This window comes from Lutra lutra, chromosome 14, assembly GCF_902655055.1.
Source record: "Lutra lutra chromosome 14, mLutLut1.2, whole genome shotgun sequence".
NCBI lineage: Eukaryota > Metazoa > Chordata > Mammalia > Carnivora > Mustelidae > Lutra > Lutra lutra.
This window is the reverse complement of record NC_062291.1, coordinates 9809573-9837125: the sequence shown is the minus strand read 5'-3', so window position 1 is coordinate 9837125 and position 27553 is coordinate 9809573. Positions and strand designations below refer to the sequence as shown.

At 41.1% G+C, this 27553-nt stretch overlaps 1 protein-coding gene and 1 non-coding gene across 8 annotated transcripts in view; both read right to left on the bottom strand.

Moving 5' to 3' along the window:
* RYR2 (ryanodine receptor 2) overlaps window positions 1–27553 on the bottom strand; it is a 738447-nt gene that overhangs the window by 567787 nt on the left and 143107 nt on the right. The window lies entirely within an intron of this gene.
* On the bottom strand, window positions 4193–4326 carry LOC125085369 (small nucleolar RNA SNORA2/SNORA34 family). Its single transcript, XR_007122894.1, has one exon. It is a non-coding gene; the product is annotated as a small nucleolar RNA SNORA2/SNORA34 family (small nucleolar RNA).

Genomic DNA, 27553 nt, shown 5'->3' with positions numbered 1-27553 from the left:
CTCTCTCTCTCTCTCTCTGCCTGCCTCTCTGCCTACTTGTGATCTCTGTCAAATAAATAAGATCTTAAAAAAAAATTGAACTAGATTTTGGGGTCCCTGGGTGGCTCCAGTCAGCTGAGCATCTGACTCTTGGTTTTGGCTCAGGTCACCATCCCAGGATCGAGCCCTATGTCAGGCTCCATGCTCAGTGCACAGTCTGCTTGGGATTCTTCCCTTTTTCTTCTCCCCCCCTCTGCCCGTTCCCCCAACCGCATGCCCAAGAGCACACATATGCTTTAAATCTTTTTTTAAAAAACTAAATATAAAAAATAAAAATTAGATTTTTGACCATAAAAAAATAATCACAAAATTTTGAGTTCCCTGGGGGCCACGTACATCATCTGTGAGTCCCCTACACTTACTGCAAATGTAAGAAATTAGTAGGTACCACTAAAATTTACTGAATGAAAAAAAATGTGACTGAAAAAAGTATTTTCTACTTCCATACATCTAATAAGATTAGGCTATCTAGAAATGTTTTCTATTTCCTAGAATATTAATCATCAGTCTATCCCTGTTTAATATTCACAAAAAGAAAATTTATAATCATGAGTATGTTTACAACTTTCAATTTACATATATTTTTTTAAGATTTTCTTTATTTATTTGGCAGAGAGAGAGAGAGAGAGACAGCGAGAGAGGGAACACAAGCAGGGGGTATGGGAGAGGGAGAAGCAGGCTTCCCACCAAGGAGGGAGCCTGATGACAGGCTTGATTCCAGGACCTTGGGATCATGACCTGAGCCAAAGGCGGATGCCTAACTACTGAACCACCCAGGAGCCCCTCAATTTACATATTTTAATTTATCCCCACAGTTAGGAAATTTGCCATCATTCCAACATAGAGCATGTAAAAACATTTTAACACCTGAGATTTGATGACAAGCCAATTCCCACTGAACAGATACTGCAGACGTAAACTTCTGAATATTCCACAGGCTCTGTGTGGGAAGGAATTCATGAAGGAATTAAATACCACAATTTACTAACAACCAAAACTACTTTATGTTAAGTATTGTGAATTCTGTCTAGACATAGAGGGTTGATGAACGAAGGGTGGGAATGACACAGGAAGGGTCAAAGGTCACTTTGAGGGGTCCCATCCAACTCCTATGGTTCCCTAACCTTCCTATATAAGAAGCTGTATCTTTAGGAGGAAAGGCACAGAAGCAAGGAAGAGACTTGATTCTTACTGAAAAAGAAAGGGTTTTACTCCAAGGTTAAGGTTCCTTCAGGATATTCTAGAAACAAAATGTCGGCAGCTCTCACAATCAAGGACAATGCACACTAAGTGCAATCCTTACGAGTTCCTTGAAGTCAGTTACTTAGTATTTCATGTATGAATGCCTAGTACTGACCAGTAGGCCCAGTATCTTGTATGTCCTCAATAAACGTTTACTGACTAAATTCAAGACTCTCTCACTCTCAGCAAATGTAATAATTTATAAAGTAATTTAAATAAACACCAAAGCTTCTGCATACAAAATAACAAAACTGGCAAAGACAGAGTTGAAGCGTAACCCATTATCATCAATTAAGAAAAACATGGAAGCTGTGTCTTTTTCAATTTAAATTATTTGTTTGCCATAGCTGGTAGGGCTGGGGTTATTTAATGTCTTGAAAAACAAACAAAGAATTTTGGAGATTATAGGATCAGCTTCATCAGAGGGCAGGAAGTAGGTCTTCCTATTCAAAGAAGGCAGGGCAAAATTTCAGTAGATGGGACCATCTTCCGCCTGGAAACTAAGAAGTCTCTGGGGATCTTGAAGGTAGGAACAGAAAGTTATTGTTCCTACAAAGACCAGACAGTTTACCTAGAACTTCTAAAAGAAACTTCAGAAAGTTTCTCATCTTTTCGTACTTTGCTAGTTATTGGCTAAGTGGGAGAACCACACAGAACTGTCCAGTAAAACATATGACCCAGGGTTCTAGCTAGGGGAGTAAAGCACAGAACGTGTAGAGCATTCCTAATACCTTAGAAAGAGTTGAATACTGAACTCTGATTGGTAGATAACATGCTTACGGACGTACGTTCCTACAGTTGGTATTATTAACAGTTAGGAGAGCTGTTAAATGGGAGTTTTGATTTGCAGGATTTCTAAACAAGTTACATTCAAAGGGCATATCCTTCCTAACAGACACTCCAAGGAATGCATAAACAACAAAACTAACAAGTACACAACCACCAAGCTGGGAAAGGCAAGACTAATAGCCATTATACTTGAATGATGCATAGTCTAGTCATGACACATGCATAAAAATAGAGAACATCAGAAAGTCACCCAATAGAAACTGAGTATTAAAAAGTCACCCAAAAAGGTGTTAATAATAACAAATTAATAACTAATTAGTTAATAACTAATAACAAATTACCAGATAAGACCAAGAGGAAAAAAAAAAAAAACTAAATACCTAATGTGATCATTTATACCATAAACTTCTCTCTCTAGAACAAAAAATTCTTGGGTTTAGGAGTTGCACAAGGAGGAATTTCAAAACGGATAAAGCAATCTGTGAACTTCTGAAAACACTTTAAGTTTCATCTTGGTCACATGTTCTAACAGCAGAATTAAAAACTTTTGCAGCATTGAAACAAACTGGAGACCCTTACCAAAGCGTAATTTACCATTTTCATGGGAATATAGGAATTATCTCAGGGTATTTCCTCTTAATAAATATGCCCCAACTACAAACTGATGTTTCTTTAATCTTCACATTCTTTCTCCATAGCTTTCCATATTTTTCCTCAATATATTTTTTACTATGCAAAGCTGATAAAAGTATCAGTTATGTATACCATAGGTAAGCAATGAACAAAAATGTCTTCAGTGCTCAAGCATAATTTCCTGTCACTCTAGCATCTGCAACTTTCTCTCCTCTGTTCACATTTTCTAATGTGCTATGGTCTAAATGCTTGGGTCCCCCCAAAATTCACATGTTGGAATCCTAATGCCCATGTGATGCTGTTAGAAGGTGGGGCCTTTGGGAGGTGTTTAGGTCATGAACATGAAGCCCTCATGAATGGGATTAATGTCCTTAGGAAAGAGAGCCCACAAGGCTCCCTAGACCTTCCATGACATTAGGACAGAGTGCGAAGTCTGTGACCTAGAAGACCGCCTTCACCCAACATGCTGTACCCTGACCTCAGACTTCCAGCCTCCAGAACTGTAGGAAATACACTGGGTGGCTTAAGCCACCCAGTCTGTGGTGTTTTGTGATAGCACCCCAAACGGATAAGATACCATGTAGACCCCAGAAGTTGCTACCTAAAATTAGAAAAACATTAGAGGGCACTTGGGTGGCTCAGTTGGTCAGGTGAATGCCTTCAGCTCAGGTCTGATCCTGGAGTCCTGGGATCAAATTCCACATTGGGTTCCCAGCTCCACGGGGATTCTGCTTCTCCCTCTGACCATCTCCCCTCCCATGCTCTCTCTCACTCTCAGTCTCAAATAAATAAGTAAAATCTTTTTTTTTAAATGTTAAAAAGAAAGGAAGGAAGGAAGGAAGGAAGGAAGGAAGAGAGAAAGAAAGAAAGAGAAAGAAAGAAAGAAAGAAAGAAAGAAAGAAAGAAAGAAAGAAAGAAAGAAAGAAAGAAAAGAGGAGAGGAGAGAAAAGAAAAAAGAGTTACAGGACACTGGGTTAATAGTGAAAAGACCTCATGTTATTCAGCATCTAGTTGTGAGGCGCAGAGATGCTGAGTGATTTGTCCATTGCCACCCTGATCCATGGCAAAGAAAATCAGTACTCATCGTGACTCCTTTAAAAACCAAAGTAGAGTAGGATTGGGTGGGAGGACATGGGGAAGGCAGAAAAGACCAGACAACACATTATGACCTGCTTAGGCCATGGACATAAGCCTCCCGACAAGGCCATCAGGTCCCCAGTGCCTAACGCCGCACACATCTCCCTTCGCTGGGGAACATGAAAAAGCATCTTCTGTAGTCATACCCATGTACTACATTGTGGAGAGATTAACTAAATTTCAGCTCGGAGGGGAATTTATGTGGCTTAAACAAAATACAGGAAAGGTATGGTAAGTATTTTAATAAACCGTATGCGCTGCTAATGCTACCACTGGGCTCTCCGTTATAGATTCACATACATATAATCAACATGAACTACATTCCTTGACAAAGTTCCCCGCCCCTCATAAAATATGTTCTTCCAATCGAATGAGCCATTCCCCCCCGGGTGTTGAACGGTTAACAGACCACAGAAACACATCACTCTTGGTTCCTGTTTGAAACCAGCAGCGAGAGCAAACCATGGGTCCTGAACTCAGGGCCTACGTCAGTGAAGTTTTAAGAAGCTCTAATTCACTTGACATACCTCTGTGCAGCAAGGCATTTACCTGGTTGAATAAGTAAACATGAAAAAATGATGCAAAAAATAAAAATGTCCAGTTCTTTGATTGTCATGATACAAAGCTACTCACAGACCAAACAATCACTACATAAACAAATCTCATGATCCTCACTCATTTTGCTAAAATCATGGTCTTCTTAAAATGACCACAGACTTAACTTCTATACAAGGAAAAATGCACTTCAAATTACAACTAGTCACAGTTTTAGGAGTATCCTTTTAAAAACGAAAACAGGCCAATATACAACTAACTTTTCTATTAAGCCATCTATCATGTTAACAGATAAACATGTTATTTAAAAACTTATGTCTCTACTGTCAAGGAAGATTCCTCAAAATACCTCCATTTGGAGGAAAAAAGTAACATAATGTTGAGAGAGTTATTCATTTCAAGTGATTGTTGGCTGTTGTTTTTCATTTTTCTAAAGCTATCTGGCATTAAAGGACTTGGTAACAAGTCTGAAACTCCAGTAACTAACATGTAGAAGAGAGATTAAAGTCAACATTCTCTTTTAAATAAATCAAATAGCCTTAGGGATAATATTAGAAATATTTATTTTTAAAAGTATTGGAATGATCACTAGGGGGACATTTGCCCTCTCTATTTATGTTAGCCACAATTTAAGAGCTTTTTTTTTTTCCCACTCAGTGTTTCCTCCAGGATAGATAAGATAGTTGCTTTTCATAATTAATTTTAGTTACTTTCCTCAGGGTAATGTAATAGTTCAACATTTTATTCACCTTTCAGCCTAACAACAATTTATGATGACATAAAAAAGGCATCTAGATGGCAGTGTCCAGGCAGAAGGCAGAGTTCCTTAAAAAAAAAAAAAAAAAAACAAGGAAAATGGTCTTCCCAGGCTAGTGTTTTTCTAGATGGGCCAACAGGGCTGGTGCTGGGGGGGGCACCTATTCTGTACAATACCCCACATGGTCTTCCCCTTCCCCGGGAGCAGTGGCAAGGCTGGTGGGGGATCTTGCTACATCTAGAACCCACCAAGATAACGCTGGGCCACTTCAGTCTCTATTAGGAGCCTGGTAAATTTTAGTCCAAAGCCTTCTAGTGGGAACCAAAACGTCTGAGGGTATGAATCTTAAGAAGTGAACTAACTGGCTTAAATTGCCATTTCCCCAGCCCCAGGCAAGCATGCTGGGCACAGCGTGCGTGAGTGCAAGGATACAAGCACATTCAACACCCTTGAGGATGTCCTAGTGTGCTCACAAGCAAGCCTGGGGTACAACTTTACCCCCAATCATCTGCACAACCTCGGGGAACCAGCATCACTCCTGAAAGCCTGAGACTCTGCATCTGTAGAGGTTAAGACCTGGAGTTACAGGACGCCATGATTAAAGTGACTGGCACAGTCCAAGGCACACTGCCAAATGCAATACGTGTTATCTAACTCTGCTCTCTCTTCCCCTACTCCCTTCATGTCACTGCACGGTCCTCATTCAAGCTCTCTTTCGAAAGTCAAAGAGCTTTCGAAAACCATGAAAAGGAAGAGAACGTGTCCTGTGTTTTAGAAAACAGTTTATATAAATTTTGGACAGCCCTCATCTTTACCACTTACCCATAATTATTATTAAACAGTATGTGACATACATGCCACTACATTCCAGAGGGCTCCCTACAAATGAACATCTGGCCTCTTACACTCTGTCACTCTTATGAACCACACATTTTGGGGCACTTGGACGGCTTGGTCAGTTAAGCTTCTGCCTTCATCTCAGAGTCCTGGGATGGAGCCCCACATAGGGCTTCCTGCTCAGTGGGGAGCCTGCTTCTCCTTCTCTCTCTGCTGCTCCCCTGCTTGTGCTCTCTCTCTCAAATAAAATCTTCAAACACACACACACACACACACACACACATTTCACCACTAATCCCTTCTTGTCTATACTGCAAAGTAGCACTGGAATTTTTTTTTAAATTTTATTTCTTTATTTCAGAGAGGGAGAGAGAGAGCAAGCATAAGTGGAGGCTGGGGGAAAGGGAGAAGGAGACCTCCCCGCTGAGTGGAGAGCCCGATGCGGGGCTCGATCCCAGGATTGTGGGATCATGACCAGAGCTGAAGGCAGATGCGTAACCAACTGAGCCACCCATGTGCGCCAGCCCTGAAGTTTTAAACACTCCTAAATGTTATTACAATAGAGAACAAGGTAAAGTCTAACTACCTACTAAGTTATCTCTCCCAGCCACCTAGTTAGATACTGTTGCTGAGCTCTTCACACTGCTTGGAGACCTGAGGTGCTTTTCTAAGTGAATAGAATTACTATTTATATCACAAAACATTCACTAAGACAACCATGCCTTCTGACGGGTCACACCGTCAGAAAGGAAAAAAAAAAAAAACAGGTAAGCAATGGCTTTGGAAATAGAAGGGAAAGACAAAGCACTTCAAGGACACAGAAAGGAAACAGAAGTACATGGATCCAGAGGGATCCACTTTAGTTCCAGAAATCATGGGGAAGGAAAGATGCAGCAATTTAATATGATCTCAGGAGGAATCCTAGCCTATTTACAGCATCATGCGGTTTTTCCAACGAACCACCCAAGTATTAGTGAACATCATCATGGCAACCCCTGTAACAAGACTGCTAACTTTCAGCTAGATACCACGCTGGATCAACTCCTGACTCTGAAGTGAGCAGGGGGCTCCCTCCCTTTCTCCATCCCCAGTTTCCATTAGGAAGGATTCTCTTAGGCTTCTGTCTCTTCCTCCTCTGCACCCCCAGGAGATGGCTTAACCTAGCGGATTGGCCCTTTTCTCTTCTTGGGAACACACCGCCCACAAGAATGGGCTACCCAATCAGTAATAAATGTGATGTCATAACCTCTCACTTGCTCTAATCTTTTATTTCCCACGTTCTTCAGAACCCAAGCAAGAAAATGGATGTTATTGCCTGGGCCCACTCCGACAAAGAAGTGACCACCTCCCATGATGACTCAAACAAATCTAACCTTTGGAAACACAGTTCAGGGGTTAAGAGTAGAGAATCTAAAATTGGGATGCAAGGGGCACCCGAGTGGTCAGTCAGTTAAGCACCCAACTCTTGGTTTTGGTTCAGGTCATGATCTCAGGGTTGTGAGATCGAGTCCTGTGTTGGGCTCTGAGCTCAGCAGGGAGTTGACTCAATATTCTAATTCGCTCTCCTCCTCTCTCTCTGTCTCTCTCTCTCTCTCTACCCCGCCCCCTGTTCCTGCTTGCTTTTTAAATAAATAAAAACTATTTAAAAAAAAACTTGGGATGTAATGTTCTGCCCTTCATCCTCTCTGTGGACTATAAAGGCGTGGGTAGCTGTGCCTGGGTGGCTCAGTCGTTAAGTGCCTGCCTTCGGCTCAGGTGGTGATCCCAGGTCATGGGATAGAGCCCTGCATAGGGAAGCCTGCTTCTCCCTCTCTCTGTCAAATAAATAAAAATCTTAAAAAAAAAAAAAAGTGTAGGTAAAATTCTTCACTTTGCTGGGTCTCAGTTTCCTCACCTGTAAAATGGGGATAATAATAGTAACTCATAGGATTATTACATATGTAAAGACCTTAGCACAGTGCCTGAACATAATTAAGTAAATTTCAGGATCACTACATAGAGTACCATTTTTCTCATTATTACTGGTAAGATAAGACTTGAAAGAAAGTACTCCACCATGCTAGGTTAGGGTCTGTTTTAGGAGTTCACGTCTACACAGGACACCAAGAATGATGAGCGAACTATAATGGAGAAATTGTAGAAGAATGAGTCCGTTGGCTCACCGTGAGCAAGGTCCTTTGAAAAAGTTTCACCTCACAAGAAAAGGAAACTCCCTCAGTGCACACCATCTGGCACACACACCAAAACCTCTGGGTCTGTTGTTGTTCCTTATGTCTGTAATTGCTCACCTCCCGGCCTCTGGATTGTAGGTGTGCGTATATCTGCCGGAGGACAGCATGACTGAGGCCAACTTTAGGCGTGCTCCAATGTTTCTGGGTGATGGCAGAAAACCTATGCATCCTTTCTGCTCAGGGTTTTCTATGACCCACGCCCGGTTATTTTTCTCCGTCTACCATGTACTTAAAAAAAAAAAAAAAAAAAAAAGGAAAAAGAAATTTGTTACTTCATGCGCCAGAGTGCATTTTAACTGACCAAAATATGCCTACGGCTAAAATGCTAACAGAGTTGTCAAAAACCTTTCATCTCGTCAGTGACTGAAATGGAGATCCTGCCTTACCTGGGCAAAACAGGGGCCTCCCTGCAGATCACAAAGCCACACAGAACACAGGTAATTGGCTCCAGTGAGTCACCAGCACTGGTGTTTAGGCCACACATTATCTTTCGGGGCCAGCTTGCTCTAGCAGCAGGCACCAGATCCACTGCTCTGACGGAAGCTTGGGGAAGCACCTTGTGTTTAGAAAAGCACAGTGTGCCTGAATTAACTCAGGGCAAGCCGGCTCTCATGTGTATCCTTAGAACAACAGTAAGACAAAGGAGAAACAGGAGTTCGGGGTTGGAAAATGCCGTTGCTTCTGGACAATTATAAATTTTTTCCCCAACCCGCATCTACCCACATCACAGGTATCGCCAAAACCTTCAATACAGACTGAAAACCTCAAGGGAAAGAGGGGATATTTCTTTCCAGTATACAAGCAAAAATCCAAGGAAAGCGAGAGCAGTAACAGCAAAAAGATAGGACTCTGGCTGGCCCAACACAAGACGTTTACAGTATGTCTGAAGATGTAACACGGAGAGCTTCTCTCTGGCCCATTTGTTATGCACCAAATTATTATGCACAAAAATATCTCCCAACACGGGCCCCGAGCCTCCATTTTCATACGTATGAAAGAGGATACAAAACATCACACAAACGCAGTATTCCCAGTATAAAACAGGCACACAAGTCCTCCCGGAGCCCACTGGCTTCCCTCCATGGTACCTGCCAATGGTTATTCTCACACCTCACACACCGTCTGCTCTGCCAAAGCTGTTCCTTAACTTTCCAAATGTGTGCCTTCCAAAAATAAAAATAAAAATAAAAATAAGCAGGGTCTGTAACCATTCCACCGAAAGATTATGATACTGGGATGCCTGGGGGCTCAGTGGGTTAAGTATCTGCCTTCGCTCAGGTCATGATCCCAGGCTCCTGTGATGGAGTCCTGCGTCAGGCTCCCTGCTCAGCAGTGAATCTGTTTCTCCCTCTCCCTTTGGCCCTCCGCCTGCTTGTGCATGCACGCTCTCTCGCTCTTTTTCTCTGGCCAATAAATAAATAAAAATCTTAAAACTCTCCAAGGGTTTTCCAGCCTCTTAGGATAAACCCATCTTCCTTACTATCGCCCAGAGGGCTCTGTCTGCTCTGGTACCTTGTACCTGCTCTGAATTCACTTTTCAAAAAAGAAAAGAAAGAAAAAAGGATTATGATACCATTGATAAAATGAAAAATGTCAACACACCATTCCCCCTAGGTGACCCTCTGCCAGGGGCGGTGGGGAGGGGGGGGCAAAAACAAAACCAAAACAAAATGTCTATGCTGACAACTGCCCAGAAAATGTCACTTCAGTAAGACACTGGATGAAGTGATAAAAACACATCCTTTCTTGTTAAATCACACAGATGCTTTAAATGTGTTTTAAATCCAGAAACAGATAAGAACCCAATTACTAATTTGACTTCTGAATATGTATCTAATAAGGAAAACAGTAAAATAATTTTCTTCTTCGAAAACTGGCAGTACATGGGACTAAATCAGATATCGACATTACTAGCCAAATGTTTGAGATGTCCTGAAATTTCCCAGTATTTTCATGCCCTTCACTTTTTTTTTTTTTTTTTTTTTAGATTTTATTTATTTGAGAGAGAGACAGTGAGAGAGAGCATGAGAGGCGAGAAGGTCAGAGGGAGAAACAGACTTCCCATGGAGCTGGGAGCCCGATGTGGGACTCGATCCCGGGACTCCGGGACTGTGACCCAAGCTGAAGACAGTTGCCCAACCAAATGAGCCACCCAGGCGCCCTGCCCTTCACTTTTTAAAATCAAATCTCCCCCTATGATCTTATTTCCTAGGAAGTATGCTGTGTTAGAAAGGTCATGCCTGTGACCCAAACAAAGTTAATCAAATCGTTATTTCTAACATTATTATTTCTAACATTGACTGCTAACATTGACTGCTTTCCTCAGAAAAGTCACGCTGCTTCTGGTACATTTCATAAACTAAATCTAATGTCTTCAATAAACATAGATTAGCTACATATATATGCATAGATTAGATATAAACACACACACGTATGCATAGATTAGCTAGCTGTGTGTGTGTGTATATATATATATATTTTTTTTTTTTTCTGGAGCCATGTTTATTGGGAGATAAGTGGGTGTCACAACCACTAAGTGTGTCCGTTGGGGATGGGGGCGCAGGGCGTGTGTGTGTGTGTGTGTCTGTGTGTGTGTATATATATATATATATATATATAAAAGCTATATTAGGTGTTTCATCAAATCAGTGTTTTCATTCAACTCTATCACTAACCACAATGCAAAATTAACATTAACAGAGAAGTTACAGATTTTAAAGACTATAAATGCATGAGATAATTTAGCTACCAACTTTCAAGGTAAGCAGACGTATCTCCAGTGTCTATTAGTGAAAGAGACAAGCGGACTTTGACCTGCAGGAGGACTCCTTCAGACGGAGTTTTAACCACAACCAGCATTTGGTAATATTCCCTTAACAATCCTACATACATTTTCTCAACAGGAAAACACTTGCTCTGAGACACTGTGGCAAGCAGCATGGATAATACACACAGTGCACAGATAATAGAGGGTAGGACACAACAGGTGTTCACTAATCCATTATCTGTTCTACGAAACATGTAGTCCTAGCCGCTAGTACGCACACACACATCCATACATACGGGGCAGGTAAGTCCTGTGTGGTTCTGAGCACAGAGCCCACCATATGGCAGCCTCTCAAAAGATAGCTGGTGAAAAATTTAAAAAGGAGAGCCCAGTATTTCTTCAAATTGCACAACTTTCAGTACATAAGCCTAATTAGAGGCTAGAACATGTGGCCCTGGTCTCCTGCACCTTCAAATGCACGGTAACCCCCTGTTCTGAGGCTGGTCTTTGTGCCCATCTCACCGGACTAGCATGTGAGCTAAGTGTCAGCCTCCCTCATTTACACATGAGGGGATCAAGACTTGGAGAGGAGATTAGCATCCTTTCCCTCCTTCCTGTCTAATGGGATCTCAGCACTGTACAGTTCCCCATCCCTCCCCCACAAAGCCATGTGCTCCAAGAGGAGGTTATTTCCACTTTGTTAGCAATTGTTTCAGAAATGGGCATTTGACCAAAGTCTGGTTACTGAGACACAAAAGAAGCCTGGCTTCTGGAAAAAAATGTTCCTTTCTACTAGGAAACGGCCCCCAGAAGAAACAGTCTGGTTTCCTCCTCTGGACAGTGCCACATCTGCATATGAGGACTAGACTTTTTTTTTTTTTTTTTTTTTGAGATTTTATTTATTTATTTGAGGGATCACAAGTAGGCGGAAAGGCAGGCGGCCAATCCCAGGCAGCCTCTACCTCTAGACTGAAGAAAAATCCCTTTGGTAGAAGGCAATTAAAAATAAGAGTCTCTTGTTTGCAACCAAAATCACCCAAAGTGGTCTGCAATCCAAAGTCAGAGAATGCCATATTCATACCCAGGCCTGTTTGACAATCCACCTTGCTCTCTCAGCTGCTATATTCCAGCAGACCTTAAAAGGTTTAACAGGAGCCCCACCCAATGCTAGAGACCAAGGTGAAGGTAAAACACTGACTATATGGCAGGTCCCCCACTAGATACTTTATACACATTATCCAACTTAACCCACCATAGCTCAATATTGGACTCTCGGACTCAAAAGCCAAATTGGCCACAGTGAATGGATTCCTACAAAAGGTTAGATTTTACTAAAGTTAAGGACAATTTTTTTTGGAGGGGGGAGTGGTCGGTTGTATCAAGAGCCTTGATTTGCAAAGTATGGAAGAAAGAAAACGAGCTTAGGAGTTGAAACCCATATAACATCTTGGGTCAGCTGGTCAAGGTCTCCTAGCCTGCATTTCCTCAACTATAAAACACCTCTCCTGAGAAGCTCATGTGGGATAGTAGATGCTCAAAAATCAGTACATAATCATGGTTAATAGTATTCCTGGATCCAGCTACCGTAACACTAGAAAAGAATCTATGAGCATTCCAGGATTTGAGCGGGCTTTTTAATCCTGTGATCATCATCGATAAGTCGGTCTCCATTCAGCAAGGATGCCTCTTAACGTTTATCCACCATCAACATGAAAAATAACCCTTAATAATCTATAATCTGATTTATCTTTCCAGAAATGACAAAGAATTATGAAACCTTACTGATATTTCCTGAATGGAAGAGCAGAGATGAAAAATGAATGTGCATCCAGCCGAATTCTCAACAGCTTAGAAATGTTAATAGGAGAGCCGCCCTGCATATCAAGATACAGATTTCACAGGCCACTAAGGTATTCGTCACTAAGTGATTTTAAATTTTACCATTAATCCTCTTGTCCCCATTAACGATTATTTCATATTCTGAATGCCACAGCCATAAGCCCTTAAAGCAAACAAATACAGCAAAGCCCACGTATGGAGACCACAAATCCTACATATGAATCAGTGCTCTCTCTCACTGGGGACTCGGGATGCATGGGAAAGAATTGGCGGGCCCCTTCGGAGGGCAGGAAGGGGCAGCAGTCATGGCTCCCATTGAATCACAGAACATGGCTACCCAAGGACACCGGTAGAATACCTCACAATCTACACCCACAGGGTCCTCATCACCCTTAACTCTTACTGAGCTGGCTCTTAGTCTGTCCCAGCCACGTAAGTACTATGCAATCCAGCAAACCAGATGCTATTATCCCGGCGGGGTGAGGAGAAAATGGAGGCATGGCCAAGTTCAAGCCCAGGGTCACAGGGATAGTATGTGGGATGTAGCCAGGACTCAAAGCCAGGACCACTGACAGCAGAATCTCTGCTTCTAGCCACCACCTATAAAGCTCTCGGTAATGACTAGTTGCTATCCAAACTAAACCTTCCCAAATATTCCTATGGTCACTTTAGGTACATCTCACATCCCATCCACAATCTTTTAAAGAAAGTCTTTTTGACTCTAACATCAAGAGGACAGGTAGATCAACGAGTCCTCTGAAGCCTGAGTCACCGAGAAGTTATTATAATAATGTCACCAGGCACTAGCGTTACACAGAGCAGACGAAGAGAACAAGTATCACAAAGGACTGCTTTGAAAGAAAAGCCAAGTAAATCCCATGTATCAAAACTGTTACAGCTGAGCCAACCTCCTCTCCCTTTTGGAGGCCCGTTTTTCACCCAGGAAGTTCAGGGACCTGGAGGTTGAGGTCCCCATAGGAGAAGCCTTGCCCAGGGAAAGCGGTCTCCTCCGGCAGGGGTCCAAAAGGCCTCTTCTCACCAGCCGCGCACCCACTGTGTGTGAATCCTACTTTCTGTCAGAGACCAAAGACTACAACGTTCAGTAGTTGGAATTCTAGGAATTCTAGACAATCTTTCACATAAACATTAACTGAATACCTCTATGAGGGGGACACTCACTGTGCTACCCATTCACTGAGCATGTGGTACACTGGGCTGTGTACCGAATGCTTTCCTCACTGCATTATCTATATAAACACGCTGAATATGTTATAGTTTTTGAAAGATACCATCAATTAACACCCGACATGAGAAGAATCTTCATTTTTCCAGATTTTATTTTAGGTCCCTAAAATGTGATTTTACTGGTTTTTTTTTAAGTATAGAAACTTTGGATCCAATATTCAAGGCTGGGTGTGGCTGGCAGGCAGTGTGCCCGCTGAAACAGTTAAACAGGTGGGATACACCAAATGCAGAGATCTGGAGGGCTTATGGAACCTAAAATTCACCTACAAACCAGAGAAGTCTTTAAAACTCATAACTAAGGCTAATCTGAAGGCAAGAGGCCCTAATACCGTACATCATTGGACAAATATTTTTCATTCCGTATGTCATTAACAGGATTTAAATTGGGAATGGTAACATGTTCTTTCCCTACGTATTTTTTTATTTAGACTTCTCTAAACTTCAAATATTAACTAAACTTCAAATATTTATTAACTTGCACAAACTGGGCTATTGGTTAGACTAGTATGAGATGACACTATACAGTTCTGTATTTGTAATTCCTTAAACTGTGTGACCTAACCCAATTTTAAGGATAGAACTTCTAGATTATAATTGAAAATAATCTGGAGAGCTTTCAACAAATAATCTGTGAGGTTCAGTCCATTCTTTCACAAAAATGTTCACCTATTAAAACAGGAAACTCTGTCAACACAGGTCTGCAGTAGACAGAGGAGAATATAACCATTTCCCGAGGCTAGAAGACTAGCAAACCGCTGTCTATTGGTCTTCCCTTCATTTGTGTGTGAATACAATAAAAGTATTTTAATATGTTTACAATGATTATCACTGAGCCAGAAACCCGAGTTAGAAGGAGAACAGAAAGAAATGGGAAATAATACAGGGAAATTTGTAGGTATAACTACATAAAGACAAATATTCTCTATGCCTCCAGGACTACCAACGAACAAGAATCCTCACTTAGAGCATCTCAGTTTTAGAAAAGGAGGAGGATAACTAATAAAGATACGCCCCCGAAAAAGGCTGTAATAACCCAGAGTCATACCACCACTAATCAGTATTTTAAAAGCTTAGAACCTGCAAATAGAGCATTCTGCAAGATTCTGAAATACATCTTGGCTTTCTGTACTAAATATATGCTTCTGACTTGTACCCTTATGAATTATCAAAAATCACTGTGAGGCTGGGGTTGAGGTGAGCCTTGGGTATTTCATTTCCCAAATTTAAAATCTGGGGATGCCTAGATGGCTCAGCGGGTAAAGCATCTGCCTTTGGCTCAGGTCATGATCCCAGGGTCCTGGAGCAAGCCCCACTAGCGGCTCCCTGCTCAGCGGGGAGTCTGCTTCTCCCTCTTCCTCTGTCCCTCGCTCAGCTCATGTGCACTTTCTCAAATAAATAAAATCTTTAAAAATAAATAAGATGTAGCATATATTCTCTCTCCAGTTTTGACTTTATACACATGAAAAAGATTTAAAATGGCAACAATATAGTAACTCTAAAGGAAAAAGAATGACAAGGAGAAATAGCCATCTATTAACTTCGGGTTACCTTTTTATACAATGCATGCAGAAACACATAGAAGATATCTTTAAACTAAGAAATGTTAAATACCATCAGGGCAACTAAAAAATACTAAAGGATTAATAATGATCTGACCAACGGTGAGACCTAAGACAAGGTTAAAGAAAGTGCAGGTGGGAAGACCTGACAAGATAGTAACTTACTAGAGAAGTCAGCTTGATTTTAATGACTTAGACCGTATTTTAAGAGTGCTGTTCTTTGTTAAGCACGGACTTATGAGTGCCTAGGAAACCACTCAGACCTCAGGCACTCAAAGGTGATGAAGGACAGACACTACCTTTTAATGTGCACTTACACAAGGAGAAGGAAGGAGATCATTCAGATCCTGCAAATGCTACAGATCTTCCTCCCGGGAAGATTTGCAAATGACTAGGGGAAAAAAAACTCAAGATTGCTTTACCCCGGGATTGCTGGTTCAATTCTTGGGTCAAATGAAGGTAGCATGGGTGTCTGATTTAAGTTGCCATTTCTTGTTTACAGAACAGAAAGAATTTAAACTACCATCCTCACCTTCTCCAGGCTGAGATCATCTTATGAGATGAGCACACTCCTGGGCCATGTTCTTTTTCCTGCTCAAGAACCACAAACCTTGCAAATTTCTAAGATCAGTGTCAAATTCCTAGCTAGACATGGAGCTCCGAGAGCTCCATGTCCTCTTCTATGAGGATACAATCTAGTTCCTAGTTCTCATACTGATATTGCCAAATAATAATAATAATAATAATAATACTTGTATTCTTAAAGTTCATCTGGAAGAATAAATTAATAAGAAAGCAAAATAAAAATACTGGAAAAAAGAACTGTATTGAATGAAGCTAGCTCTACTACATATTAAAACAATATAAAGTTATAGTAATTAAAGAAATATAAAAAAAGTTTATAATTTTGTGTATGTACATTAAAGCATCTAAAATCAATGAAATGAGGATTTGGACAATCAACTACCTAACGATTTGGAAAAAAAATAAAGCTCTACCTCAAGCTTTGCCCAAATAAATTTCAGATGGATTAAAGATTTAAGTCCTAAAAACCGGGGAAAAGACAAAATATTTTAATAAAGCATAGACAAGAAGAGAAATATAGGACTATATAGTAATGTGAAAGTACTTCACCACAAGCCCATTTAAAGGCAAATTACAAACTTGAAAGCTTCACATATAAATCACTGAGGATAAATGTTCATATCATACAATGAAAAGAAGCACTTCCCAACAGAAAAAATAGGCAAAGAATATTAAGGAGAAAATTCACAAAAGAAGCTATGCTTGTAACTACAGAGAGAGTTCAACCTCACTACTGAAATGAAAAACCATGAAAACAAGCCAACCAAGTTCTGGGTTCTTTTTTTTAACCTATCAGGTTGCCAAGGGAAAAGGATTAATAATAGCCAATGAGGGTTAACACACAGGGAAATGAGCATTATTTTACAGGGCTGGAAATGCACATTAATGTTATTTTGGCAAAATATTTCAGAAGACTTTAAAATGTGTGTACCTTTGGTCCAACAACGCTATTTCTAGACATCTTTCTTAGGAATTTAGTAAGTTCACAAAGGTAAGTGCATGTAACAGGATATTCCCTGCAACATTATCAATAAAGGTGAAAACGGGGCCCCTTCTGCCTTATGAGGACACAGCATGAAGAAGTCAGCCCTCACTAGACACTAAATCTACTGGCACCTTGATCTTGGAATTCCCAGCCTCCAGAACTGTAAAAAATAAATGTTTGTTCCTTACCACTCCCCACAAAAAAAAAAAAAAAGAAAAAAAAAGTGAAAACTGGGAAAGCTTAAATGTTCATTAATGAGAGGGCAGATACAATAAAATACCATGAAGCCACTAAAGATGGGCGTGGATAAATGATGTTATTAATGTCAAGCCAGGAAACATGTCCACAATAGTTTTAACGGGGCGGGGGGGAGGGGAGGGGAGTGTTACATATAGTATTAAAAAAAAGAAACATGGGGGGGTACTTCTCTCTGGATTATAGGATTAAGAGTGAGCTTAGTTTTTTCTGCATCATTTTTAACATTTTCTGAACTTTTTTCAAAGAATATTCTTTGTAAACAAGAAAAAAAAACACTGCAAGAAACAGTCAGAAACAAGACAGATGTCTGCAATTGTTTTTAATGCTTGGTCACCTACCAAACCAACTTAAAATGGCACGATCATAAAATCTGTAGATATCCTCATAGCTCTGTGCAAATCTGACTCCAAATACCTTATTTATCTATTTAATTTCCCTCACCTAATTAACTTCATTTGTTTCAATCATCAATTTTATCTAAGTACACCCCACGTAAAAGGTGACACTTCCCTCAAGTGGGTATCCTACTTATCAACCATCCTCAGGAGTAATAAATCATACTAACTGAAGTGAAATTAAGGGGGTTGGGGGGTCGCTAATAATCCTTAAACACATACCACAATTCTTCAATACACATGAAAGCACTTTGGCATTCAGGTAAATCAAGCATGACACTGTTGATATTTCTTAAGAGTGGGGCAATCATGGTTCAGAGACCTGTCAAAGGGATAAATGATAAAGCAAAGAATAAATCCACGCCAATGAAATGGCCTTCCAGAAAGCAAATGATTCCGTGGTTTGGTTGAAACATTTGCACAATGGTAGACAGAGCACCAGACTTGGTACAGGGAAAACCAGCTTCGCATCCCAACTGCACCCCTTACACTAGCTATGAGAACTCGGACAAGCCTCAGCGAAGGCCTCATTTCCTTGCCTGAAAGACTATGAACCCGGAAAAAATACCAGGATTATTTGGAGTACAAATGAAAAATGATCATGCCATAAAGGATGACTCCAAGAGCATAAATGACTGTAGCACCTCTACATCATTGCCAAGTAAACTGATTAGTTGTACAGATATGGTCAAAGCAAGGTATGGGCATGGCTGAGGCTCCCGAGTCCATGTCCTGGGACTGTACCACACACTAGAAATGGTGGGGTTTCTGTGGTGAGCCTAGAACTGTGTGATCTACAGGAAAAAGCTTCAAGTTTCTATGCCCTATTCCAACAGGGAAGAAATGCACTCATCCCAATCCGTGCCTTCATCCAGGAAGGCCATCTGAGACCCTCGCCAGTAACCAGGGCCAAGGCTGAGAGGGAACACTGAGCTGAGTTAGACCAACCCCCCAGCATGTACACCTCTGTTGCGATGAGAGCCAACTCACTCGGCCCTTTTGTTCTCCCACAGTTTCCAACAGAAATATCCATGACAACACATAAAGGCTGCCCAGTCTAACAGCACAGCAAATGAGGAAAATCAATTAAGTAGTTACCATTATCTATGGAATGATCACCACCTTTGGCCCCAGGTGGCCCCATCCTGCCTCCCTGAGGGATTGACCTGGACTGCTGGCTCCAGAGCCGGCTTTCAGAAATGGTGGGACCGGGAGCACCTGGGTGGTTCAGTCTGTTCAGCATCTGACTCTTGGTTTCAGCCCAGGTTGTGATCTTAGGGTCATGAGATCAAGCCCCATGTTGGGCTCTTCACTTAGTGGGGAGTCTGCTTGAGTGGTGAGAACACCTCCCTCCTTCCACACAGCTCTAGGCTGGGAGTGGAACCTCTTTGCACCAGGGACTGCAAACCTAGGACTGCAAATCCAGAGACTGTCCTTTTGCCTCAAGACACAAGGCCAGCAGAAAACCATGGTTACAGGGTCCTACATTCACAGGAGGATCAAAAGGAAATGCTGATTCAATCCAAGATCAACCCCAGAGCCAAACATGCTTAACCTCAAAAAGCAGCCAGGGGTGGGCATATTAATTTGACCTCCAGACCTGAGGGGAGATTTTAGGAGTATTCAAGCACAAAGAGATAGTCGTTAAAAGTTAAGCTCTTTTTACTCAAGAATGGGCACACAGGGAAAAACCTACCTAAGAAGCAACTAATGTGAAACAAAATACTCAGCGTTCAAAAGGAAACCATAAGCAGCCTCAAGACACAGGCCAGCAGAAGATGAAGACGGTGATACAGCCACATGAAAAGTTATTTTTACAAAGAGTTTATTAGTGAAGAGATAATAATGATATAAAAAGTGAAGGAAAAAAAAACAACAAAGCATGCATTATATAGATAAGATGACTCCCCATCTATTTTTTTAATAAAGAAAGGACGATGAGGGGCACTTGGGGGTGGCTCAGTGGGTTAGGCCCCTGCCTTTGGCTCAGGTCATGATCCCAGGGTCCTGGGATGGAGTCCTGCGTCAGGCTCCCTGCCCAGCAGGGAGTCTGCTTCTCCCTCTGCCTGCTCTTGTGCTCTGGCTCACTCTCTCTCTCCCACCCACCTCAAATAAGTAAAGAAAATCTTTTTTAAGAAGAAAAAAAAAAAGATGCAAAGAAATGGAAAGACACCCCATGCTCATGGATTGGAAGAACAAATATGGTTAAACTGTCCATCCTACCTACCCAGGCACCTGAGTGGCTCAGTGGGTTGGGCCGCTGCCTTTTGCTCGGGTCATGATCCCAGGGTCCTGGGATCGAGTCCCACATCGGGCTCTCTGCTTTGGCGGGGAACCTGCTTCCCCCCACCCCCACGTCTGCCTCTCTGCCTACTTGTGCTGTCAGATAAATAAATAAAATCTTAAAAAAAAAAAAGAAATAAAAAAAAAGTCCATCCTACCCAAAGCAATCTATACTTTAAATGCAATTCCTATCAAGATACCAACAGCATTTTTCACAGAGGTAGGACAAATAATCCTGAAATTTGTATGAACTACACAAGACCCCAAATAGCTAAAGCAACTTAGACAAAGAAAAAGCTAGAGGCATCGTAATTCCAGATTTCAAGTTAGGTTACAAAGCAGTAGTAATTAAAACAGTATGGTACTGGCATAAAAACAGACAAAAAGATCAATGAAACGGAACAGAAAACCCAGAAATACATCCATAGTTACACAGTCATTTCATCTTCAACAAAGGAGACAAGAACGTGCCTTCTGAAAGACCATTTCTTGAAATGGTTTTGGGAAAACTGGACAGCTACATGCAAAAAAATGAAACTGGACCACTATCTGACACCATACATAAAAATAAACTCAAGGGTCACCTGGGTGGTTCAGTCCGTTAAGCATCTGCCTTGGGCTCATGTCATGATCCCAAGGTCCTGGGATCCAGCCCATGTTGGGCTCCCTGCTCAGCGAGAAGTCTGCTTCTCCCTCTGCTTCCGCCTATTATTTCCCCTGCTTGTACTTTCTCTCTGCCAAATAAATAAAATATATAAAAATAAAATAAACTCAGAACGGATTAAGGACCTATAAATGAGACCTGAAATCATAAGACTCCTAGAGGAAAACACAGCCAGTAATCTCCCTGACATCAGCCACAGCAACATTCTTCTATGTAGGTCTTCTGAGGGAAGGGAAATAAAAGCAAAAAAAAACTATTGGGATTACGTCAGAATGAAAAGCTTCTGCACAGTGAAGAGAACAATCAACAAAGCTACAATGCAACCTACTGAATGCGAGAAGTGATTTGCAAATGATGTATCTGATGGGGGTTAATATTCAAAATATATACAGAACTGATACAACTCAATACCCCAGAAAACAAATAATCCAATTAAAATGTGGGCAGAAAACATGAAAACAGACATTTCTCCAAAGATGACATACCGATGGCCAACAAACATAGGAAAAGATGCTCAACATCATGACTCATCATCAGGGAGATGCAAATCAGAAGTAGAAGGAAATACTGCCTCACACCTGTCAGAATAACTAATCAAAGAAACAACAGGTGTTGAAGATTTGGAGAAAAAGGAACCCTCATGCACTGCTGGTGGGAATGAGAACTGGTGCAGCCACTGGGAAAGACAGTATGGAGATTCCTCAAAAAATTAAAATTAGAGGGGGCTTTGGGGTGGCTCAGTCAATTAAGCATCTGACTCTTGGTTTTGGCTCAGGTCATGATCTCATAATGGAGTCAGCTTGAGATTCTCTATCTCTCCTTCTGCCTTTGCCCTTCCCCCTGCTTGCACTTTCTCTCTAAACTAAACAAAATCTAGGGCACCTGAGTGGCTCAGATGGTTGGACTTCCAACCTCACCCAACCTTCCTGACTGTCTTCAGCTCAGGTCATGATACCGGGGTCCTGGGATCAAACCCCACACAGGACTCCTAGCTAAGCAGGGAGTCTGCTTCTCCCCCTGCTTGTGTTCACTCTCTATGACTAATAAATAAAATCCTTAAAAAAAAACAAACAAACCTAAAACTACCCTAATCACACTATCGTTATCTAACAAAAAATACAAAAGCCCTAATTCAAAGGGATACATGCACCCTTATGTTTAATGCAGCATTATTTACAATACCCAAATGGCAGAAGCAGCCCAAGCATCCATCAGCAGATGAACAGAGAAAGACATGGTGTGTGTGTGTATATATATATATACACACACACACACAATGGATTATTCAAAGTAAGTAAAAAAAAAAAATAGCACATGATTTCACTCATGTATGGAATTTAAGAAACAAATGAGCAAAGGAAAATAGAAAAAGAAATAGGCTTTTAACTATAAAGAACACACTGGCTGTCACTAGAGGTAACTGTGGGGTCAGGGGATGGGGCAAAAAAGGGATGGGGATAAAAAAGTACACTTATCATGATGAAAAAAATGAAGTGATATTTATTAAAAGGAAAGAAGAAGAATATAAACATAGACCTATAGAAAAAGAATAGTATAAAACTTACTAAATATATCAACAAAGGTTTATCTCCGGGTAGCGAGATTTCAAGCAGTTTTTATCTTATTCTGTGCATGTTTGTATTTTCCAAATTTTCTACATGTTAAGTTTCTGATTTTAAAAATACCATTATGAATTGAGAGATGGAAAGAGAAATTGAATCCTTCTGAAATCCCAAGGATGTTTCAGGTGTATCACCCTTCCCATTTCTAATACTTTTAATTCATTGGATTCATACTTCCCAAAGGAATATAATATAGATACTGATTTTATACTACAGTAAAACTAGAGTATCAGAACAAAGCTATCCTATATGTAAACATATGTGCACATATATTATATGCAACTATTCAAAAGACTCCTCTCGTTTATCACATAAAATAAAAATTTAAGATGATGGCATTTTCCAAAATCTTATCTGCCCAGCAAAATGCTAGAAAAAATTACATACATATGAATATATATGTGCTGAACAAATTATATATATAATAAATTATATATATATAGGTATCCTATATAAATGCTATATAATATGTACTTCTTATATATTATATATATGGCATCTCAAGAAGCACACACAATTTCTGGTTCAAGGACGGTATTATTCCAGCATTTTTCAAAAGAAACCACATGACATACGCATTCAACATCTTATGTGATTGAGTACAGAGTGCTTCAAGGGAGGAAAACACACACGCCCCCACACAAAAGGAAATAACTCAGCTCCTCATTTGAGCATGGTCTTGGACACTCAGAGGTGTCATCGTTGTGAACAAACTGTGCAGTCGGCGAGCTCCGAACCTGTTTGTGTCACTGATGCGATGGCTATTAGAATACAAAGGTTTCACTCCTCTACACATATCTTAGTTGACAGGGACATTCAACATCATTCCAAAATGCCCACATATGGTGCACTGGGTCTTGGCTGTAACAGACCCAATGTGCCCTCATGTGTGACCTTTTCCCCCACGATTCTCACTGGTCAACCTAACGTCTGCCCATCCCAGGTGGTACGGTTGGCTAGGACCACAAGGGCCTCACCAAGCAAATCTGAGTCCTGAAGTCTTTCTAGAACCTCATAGACCCCAGCTAGTTTCAAAGATCCTGAGTTGAAAAATAAAAAAACAATTAATATGCTACTAGAGTTTTGTAATTATGTACAAAGTCAAAAAGGATGGAAACCTTATACAGTGTTGGATCCTACCAGCAGATAAACAAAATTTTTTTTTCCAAAGTTCTTAGGGAAATTTAGAAAAGACAAGTATCTTATGGAGGTGGGTAAACAAAGGATTTCACAAAATTACTTTTCCCTTAAGAGTTATTCCCACAGAATTCATCACCACTGGTCTTTCAAACATCTGGCTTTTACAATACGATGCTCGGGGAAGTGTCCAACAGTGGATTGATGACCGTTTGAACAAAGGTTTTCTGAATAAGCTAATGTGTATTGTTTCAAATAGCTACAGAGTGGACAGGACCTAAATTGCTCACAATATGGGAATTATCTCATAAATTAAGGTATACCTAACTTGGTATTAATATTAGAGGATTTAAATCATGGGATAAATAGTAAGACACAATATTAAGTGTACAAGTCGGGAAATTGGAGGGAGAGACAAACCAAGAGAGACTGTGGACTCTGAGAAACAAACTGAGGGTTTTGGAGGGGAGGAGGGTGGGAGTTGGGTGAGCCTGGTGGTGGGTATTAAGGAGGGCATGGATTGCATGGAGCACTGAGTGTGCTTGCTGCATAAACAATGAATTCTGGAACACTGAAAAGAAATAAAATTAAAAAAAGAAAATACATCTATCCTATTATCTATGTGGACTATAATTCAACACACATGCAAATATAGTTGGTGTATTAGCGTGAAAGGGTCATAAACTTTTTTTAAATTTTATTTATTTGACAGATCACAAGTAGGCAGAGAGGCAGGCAGAGAGAGAGAGAGGAGGAAGCAGGCTCCCCGAGGAGCAGAGAGCCTGATGTGGGGCTCGATCCCAGGACCCCGGGATCATGACCTGAGCCAAAGGCAGAGGCTTTAACCCACTGAGCCACCCAGGTGCCCCATAAAAAACTCTTTAAAGAGAACTTTCGGGGTGCCTGGGTAGCTCAGTGGGTTAAAGCCTCTGCCTTCAGCTCGGGTCATGATCCCGGAGTCCTGGAATCGAGCCCCGCATCTGGCTCTCTGCTCAGCGGGGAGCCTGCTTCCTCCTCTCTCTCTCTGCCTGCCTCTCTGCCTACTTGTGATCTCTGTCTGTCAAATAAAAATAAAAATAAAAAAAATATTTAGAAAACTTTCATCAGGCACCTGGTTGCTCAGTGGGTTAAGCGTCTGCCTTGGGCTCATGGTCCTGGGACTGAGTCCCATTTTGGGCCTCCTGCTCAGTGGGGAGTCTGCTTTTCTGTCTCCCTCTGCTGCTACTTGTGCTTTCTCTCTGTCCAATAAGTAAATCTTAAAAAAGAAAAAAGAAAACTTTCATTATCTTACTTTAGAAAGTTGTTCCTATAGTAGACACTTTCTCAAGGAGGGTTGAGCACTTACAACACAGCCCTCCTAGTCTGCCTGCCGTCCTCCTGCCTTCTCCACATTTCAGAGAGAAAAATCTGAGCAGAAACAATACTTGAAAGATGCAGACAGCCATCTTCAAAATTTCTGAATGAATACTGTTCAGAACCAGTGTTCAGTCAACAAGTTCTTTTTCAAAGAAACCTCTTTTTCAAAAGAAACTCCATGCATCATTTGCAAAGGAAATAATGGGACTACGGGAAAATGGAAGTCATGCTAAGGGACCATCAAATCTCTTCCTGACGTAGAAGTCCTGGGAATCGAAGTCAGGTAGAAGAAAGGCTTGGAAGCAGAAATGAGTGACAAAGAAATGAGATGTGAATGCGAGACACAAAAATCTATCCATCACATTGCACACACATCTATGTTGAGGAAAATGTTATAATGCAGTTTATTTATAAGGGATTCCAGGATTTTGATGATGTTAAGATGAAAAGCTTTCCTCATGTAAAATAAGATTCACCATAACCAACAGCATCTTTTGGGACTTACACTATGGTTTTTGTCTATGTCAGTCTTATTTCTCTAACTTTTGTATTAACAATGTTTTATAGTTTCTGCTCAAATTCATTACAAGCCACCCTCTTTGAGAAAATCCAGCCAAATCCTGATTGCCTGTCTTTCGTCGTCTGGCAGGTAGGGCAGCAAACCAGTAGACATGATGAAAAACCTTGAGAAGAACCACACGGTGCTTATCAAACTCACGCTGAATATACTCTCTCAATCCATCACCTGCCAGACTATGTTAGCACACCATAGGCCTGTCCTAAAGCTTCCCACCATCCAATGGCAGAGTCATCACGCAGCCGAGAGAGGAAAGACGTCAGCAGCTCTGAGGGCCGGTTATCCAGTGACCATTCCACATGCAAAAGTGGACCTTCTCTGAAACCTCGGTGAAAAAAGAGGCTGATGGAGGGGGAGGAGTACAGGATAGGTAAGGAGGAAACGGATGCTGGTTTATGGAAGGGGCCTCCCTGACTTACTGTAAACACCGCACCTATCAACTAACCATTAATTTCACACTTAGCGCAATCAAGCTTTTAAGACAAGAAGATCCTACCCATGTCTGCTTGCCATTTTCCTAGAATAGTCAGAAAAACACAAATGAGATTGCACAGCACCATCACAAAGCTATTTTTTCTAAGCTGCCGAGTGTGCCTGCATCTCATCTGATGCTACAAAGTATCAGTCTAGAACCATTAAAGGGGAGGGAGGGAGAGAGCCGTCAAGTCCAAGTTTTGCCAGCAAGGGCAGCATCAGGACCTCGAAATGACACTCATAGAGTGCAGGAGTCCACAGGCATCAAGTCAAGTTGATTTCTTTTATTCAATCGCTAGCAAGGAAGGCAATGACAGGCTCAGGTCAAACACGTCTTGGGCCAGTCATTTTCAATTCTCGGCTGAAATACTTTAAAAAAATGTAACTCAAGAAAATGATACTCTGATGTTTCTTATCATTAAAATTACTCTCTTCCCACAAATGTTATCCTATATCATTAAAACCCATGTGGGAAGGCCTGGATTTGGGAAGTTGGCATGGATTACTCTCACAGGAGCAACCTGCTGAGACAGAGCCAGAAATTCCAGCCCCGTTACCACATTCCTTACTGGAGGAAACCCGTAAGTGATCCATTCAGGGAGTAAAAACTGTAAGAGATAGTCTTAGAATGTATATCTTTAGCAACTGATGGGGGGGTCGGGGACCGAAATCAAGGTTCCTCTGAACCAAATTCAGAGAAATAAGCACTCCAAATGAGATTATCATTATGTAACTGTTGTTTTCCATGGTTTCTTTCTCTGTTTTTGCTAGGGGTAGAAGGGTTATAAAACCCAAGTGTCAACATACTGCCAACTATTAAAAAGATGCCCAGAAGGGCAAAAGTAATGCCCCCCACATCCCCCCTCCCCGCAAATTTTCAAATTTCCTATTTCTTTTCTGAGGAGTATCTACTTCATTCACTCCAAGATAATACCAAGAATAGGTGAAAGGAATAAAACAGAAGACACCAAAAACAAAGAGGCACAGTGAATGGAGCTCGGCTACCAGAATTCAAATCCTGGCTCTACTACACATGCATTAGCTGTGTGACTCTGGGCAAATTACTTAACCTCTCTGGTTTCCTTATCTCTAAAAGAGAGAGGATAGTAACAGACCTAGCTCACAGGGTTCCTAGGACAAGTTTAATGAGTTACCAGTTGTAAAAGCACTTAGTACAGACACAGAACAAGGGCTATAGAAATATTTATGGTAATAAACAAAAAGCTCACTAATGTACGTTTCTGAAAGAAATCCCAATTAGCATAATTTTGAATTTAATATAATGGAGATATAGATATATCATTTAATTTTTAGTGGGAAATTTTTATATTCGTTTTTTCCCCCTGCATCAGACATATTTTTCATAGATCCACAGAGTCCAAGAGTTCTCAAAATTGGTGTCACGATCCTATGCTGATCGGTGGCTACATTTTCAATCCAGTTTTCTAAATTTATTTTATTTTATTTGACAGAGATAGACACAGCGAGAGAGGGAACACAAGCAGGGGGAGTGGGAGAGGGAGAAGCAGGCTTCCTACCGAGCAGAGAGCCCGATGCGGGGCTCCATCCCAGGACCCTGGGATCATG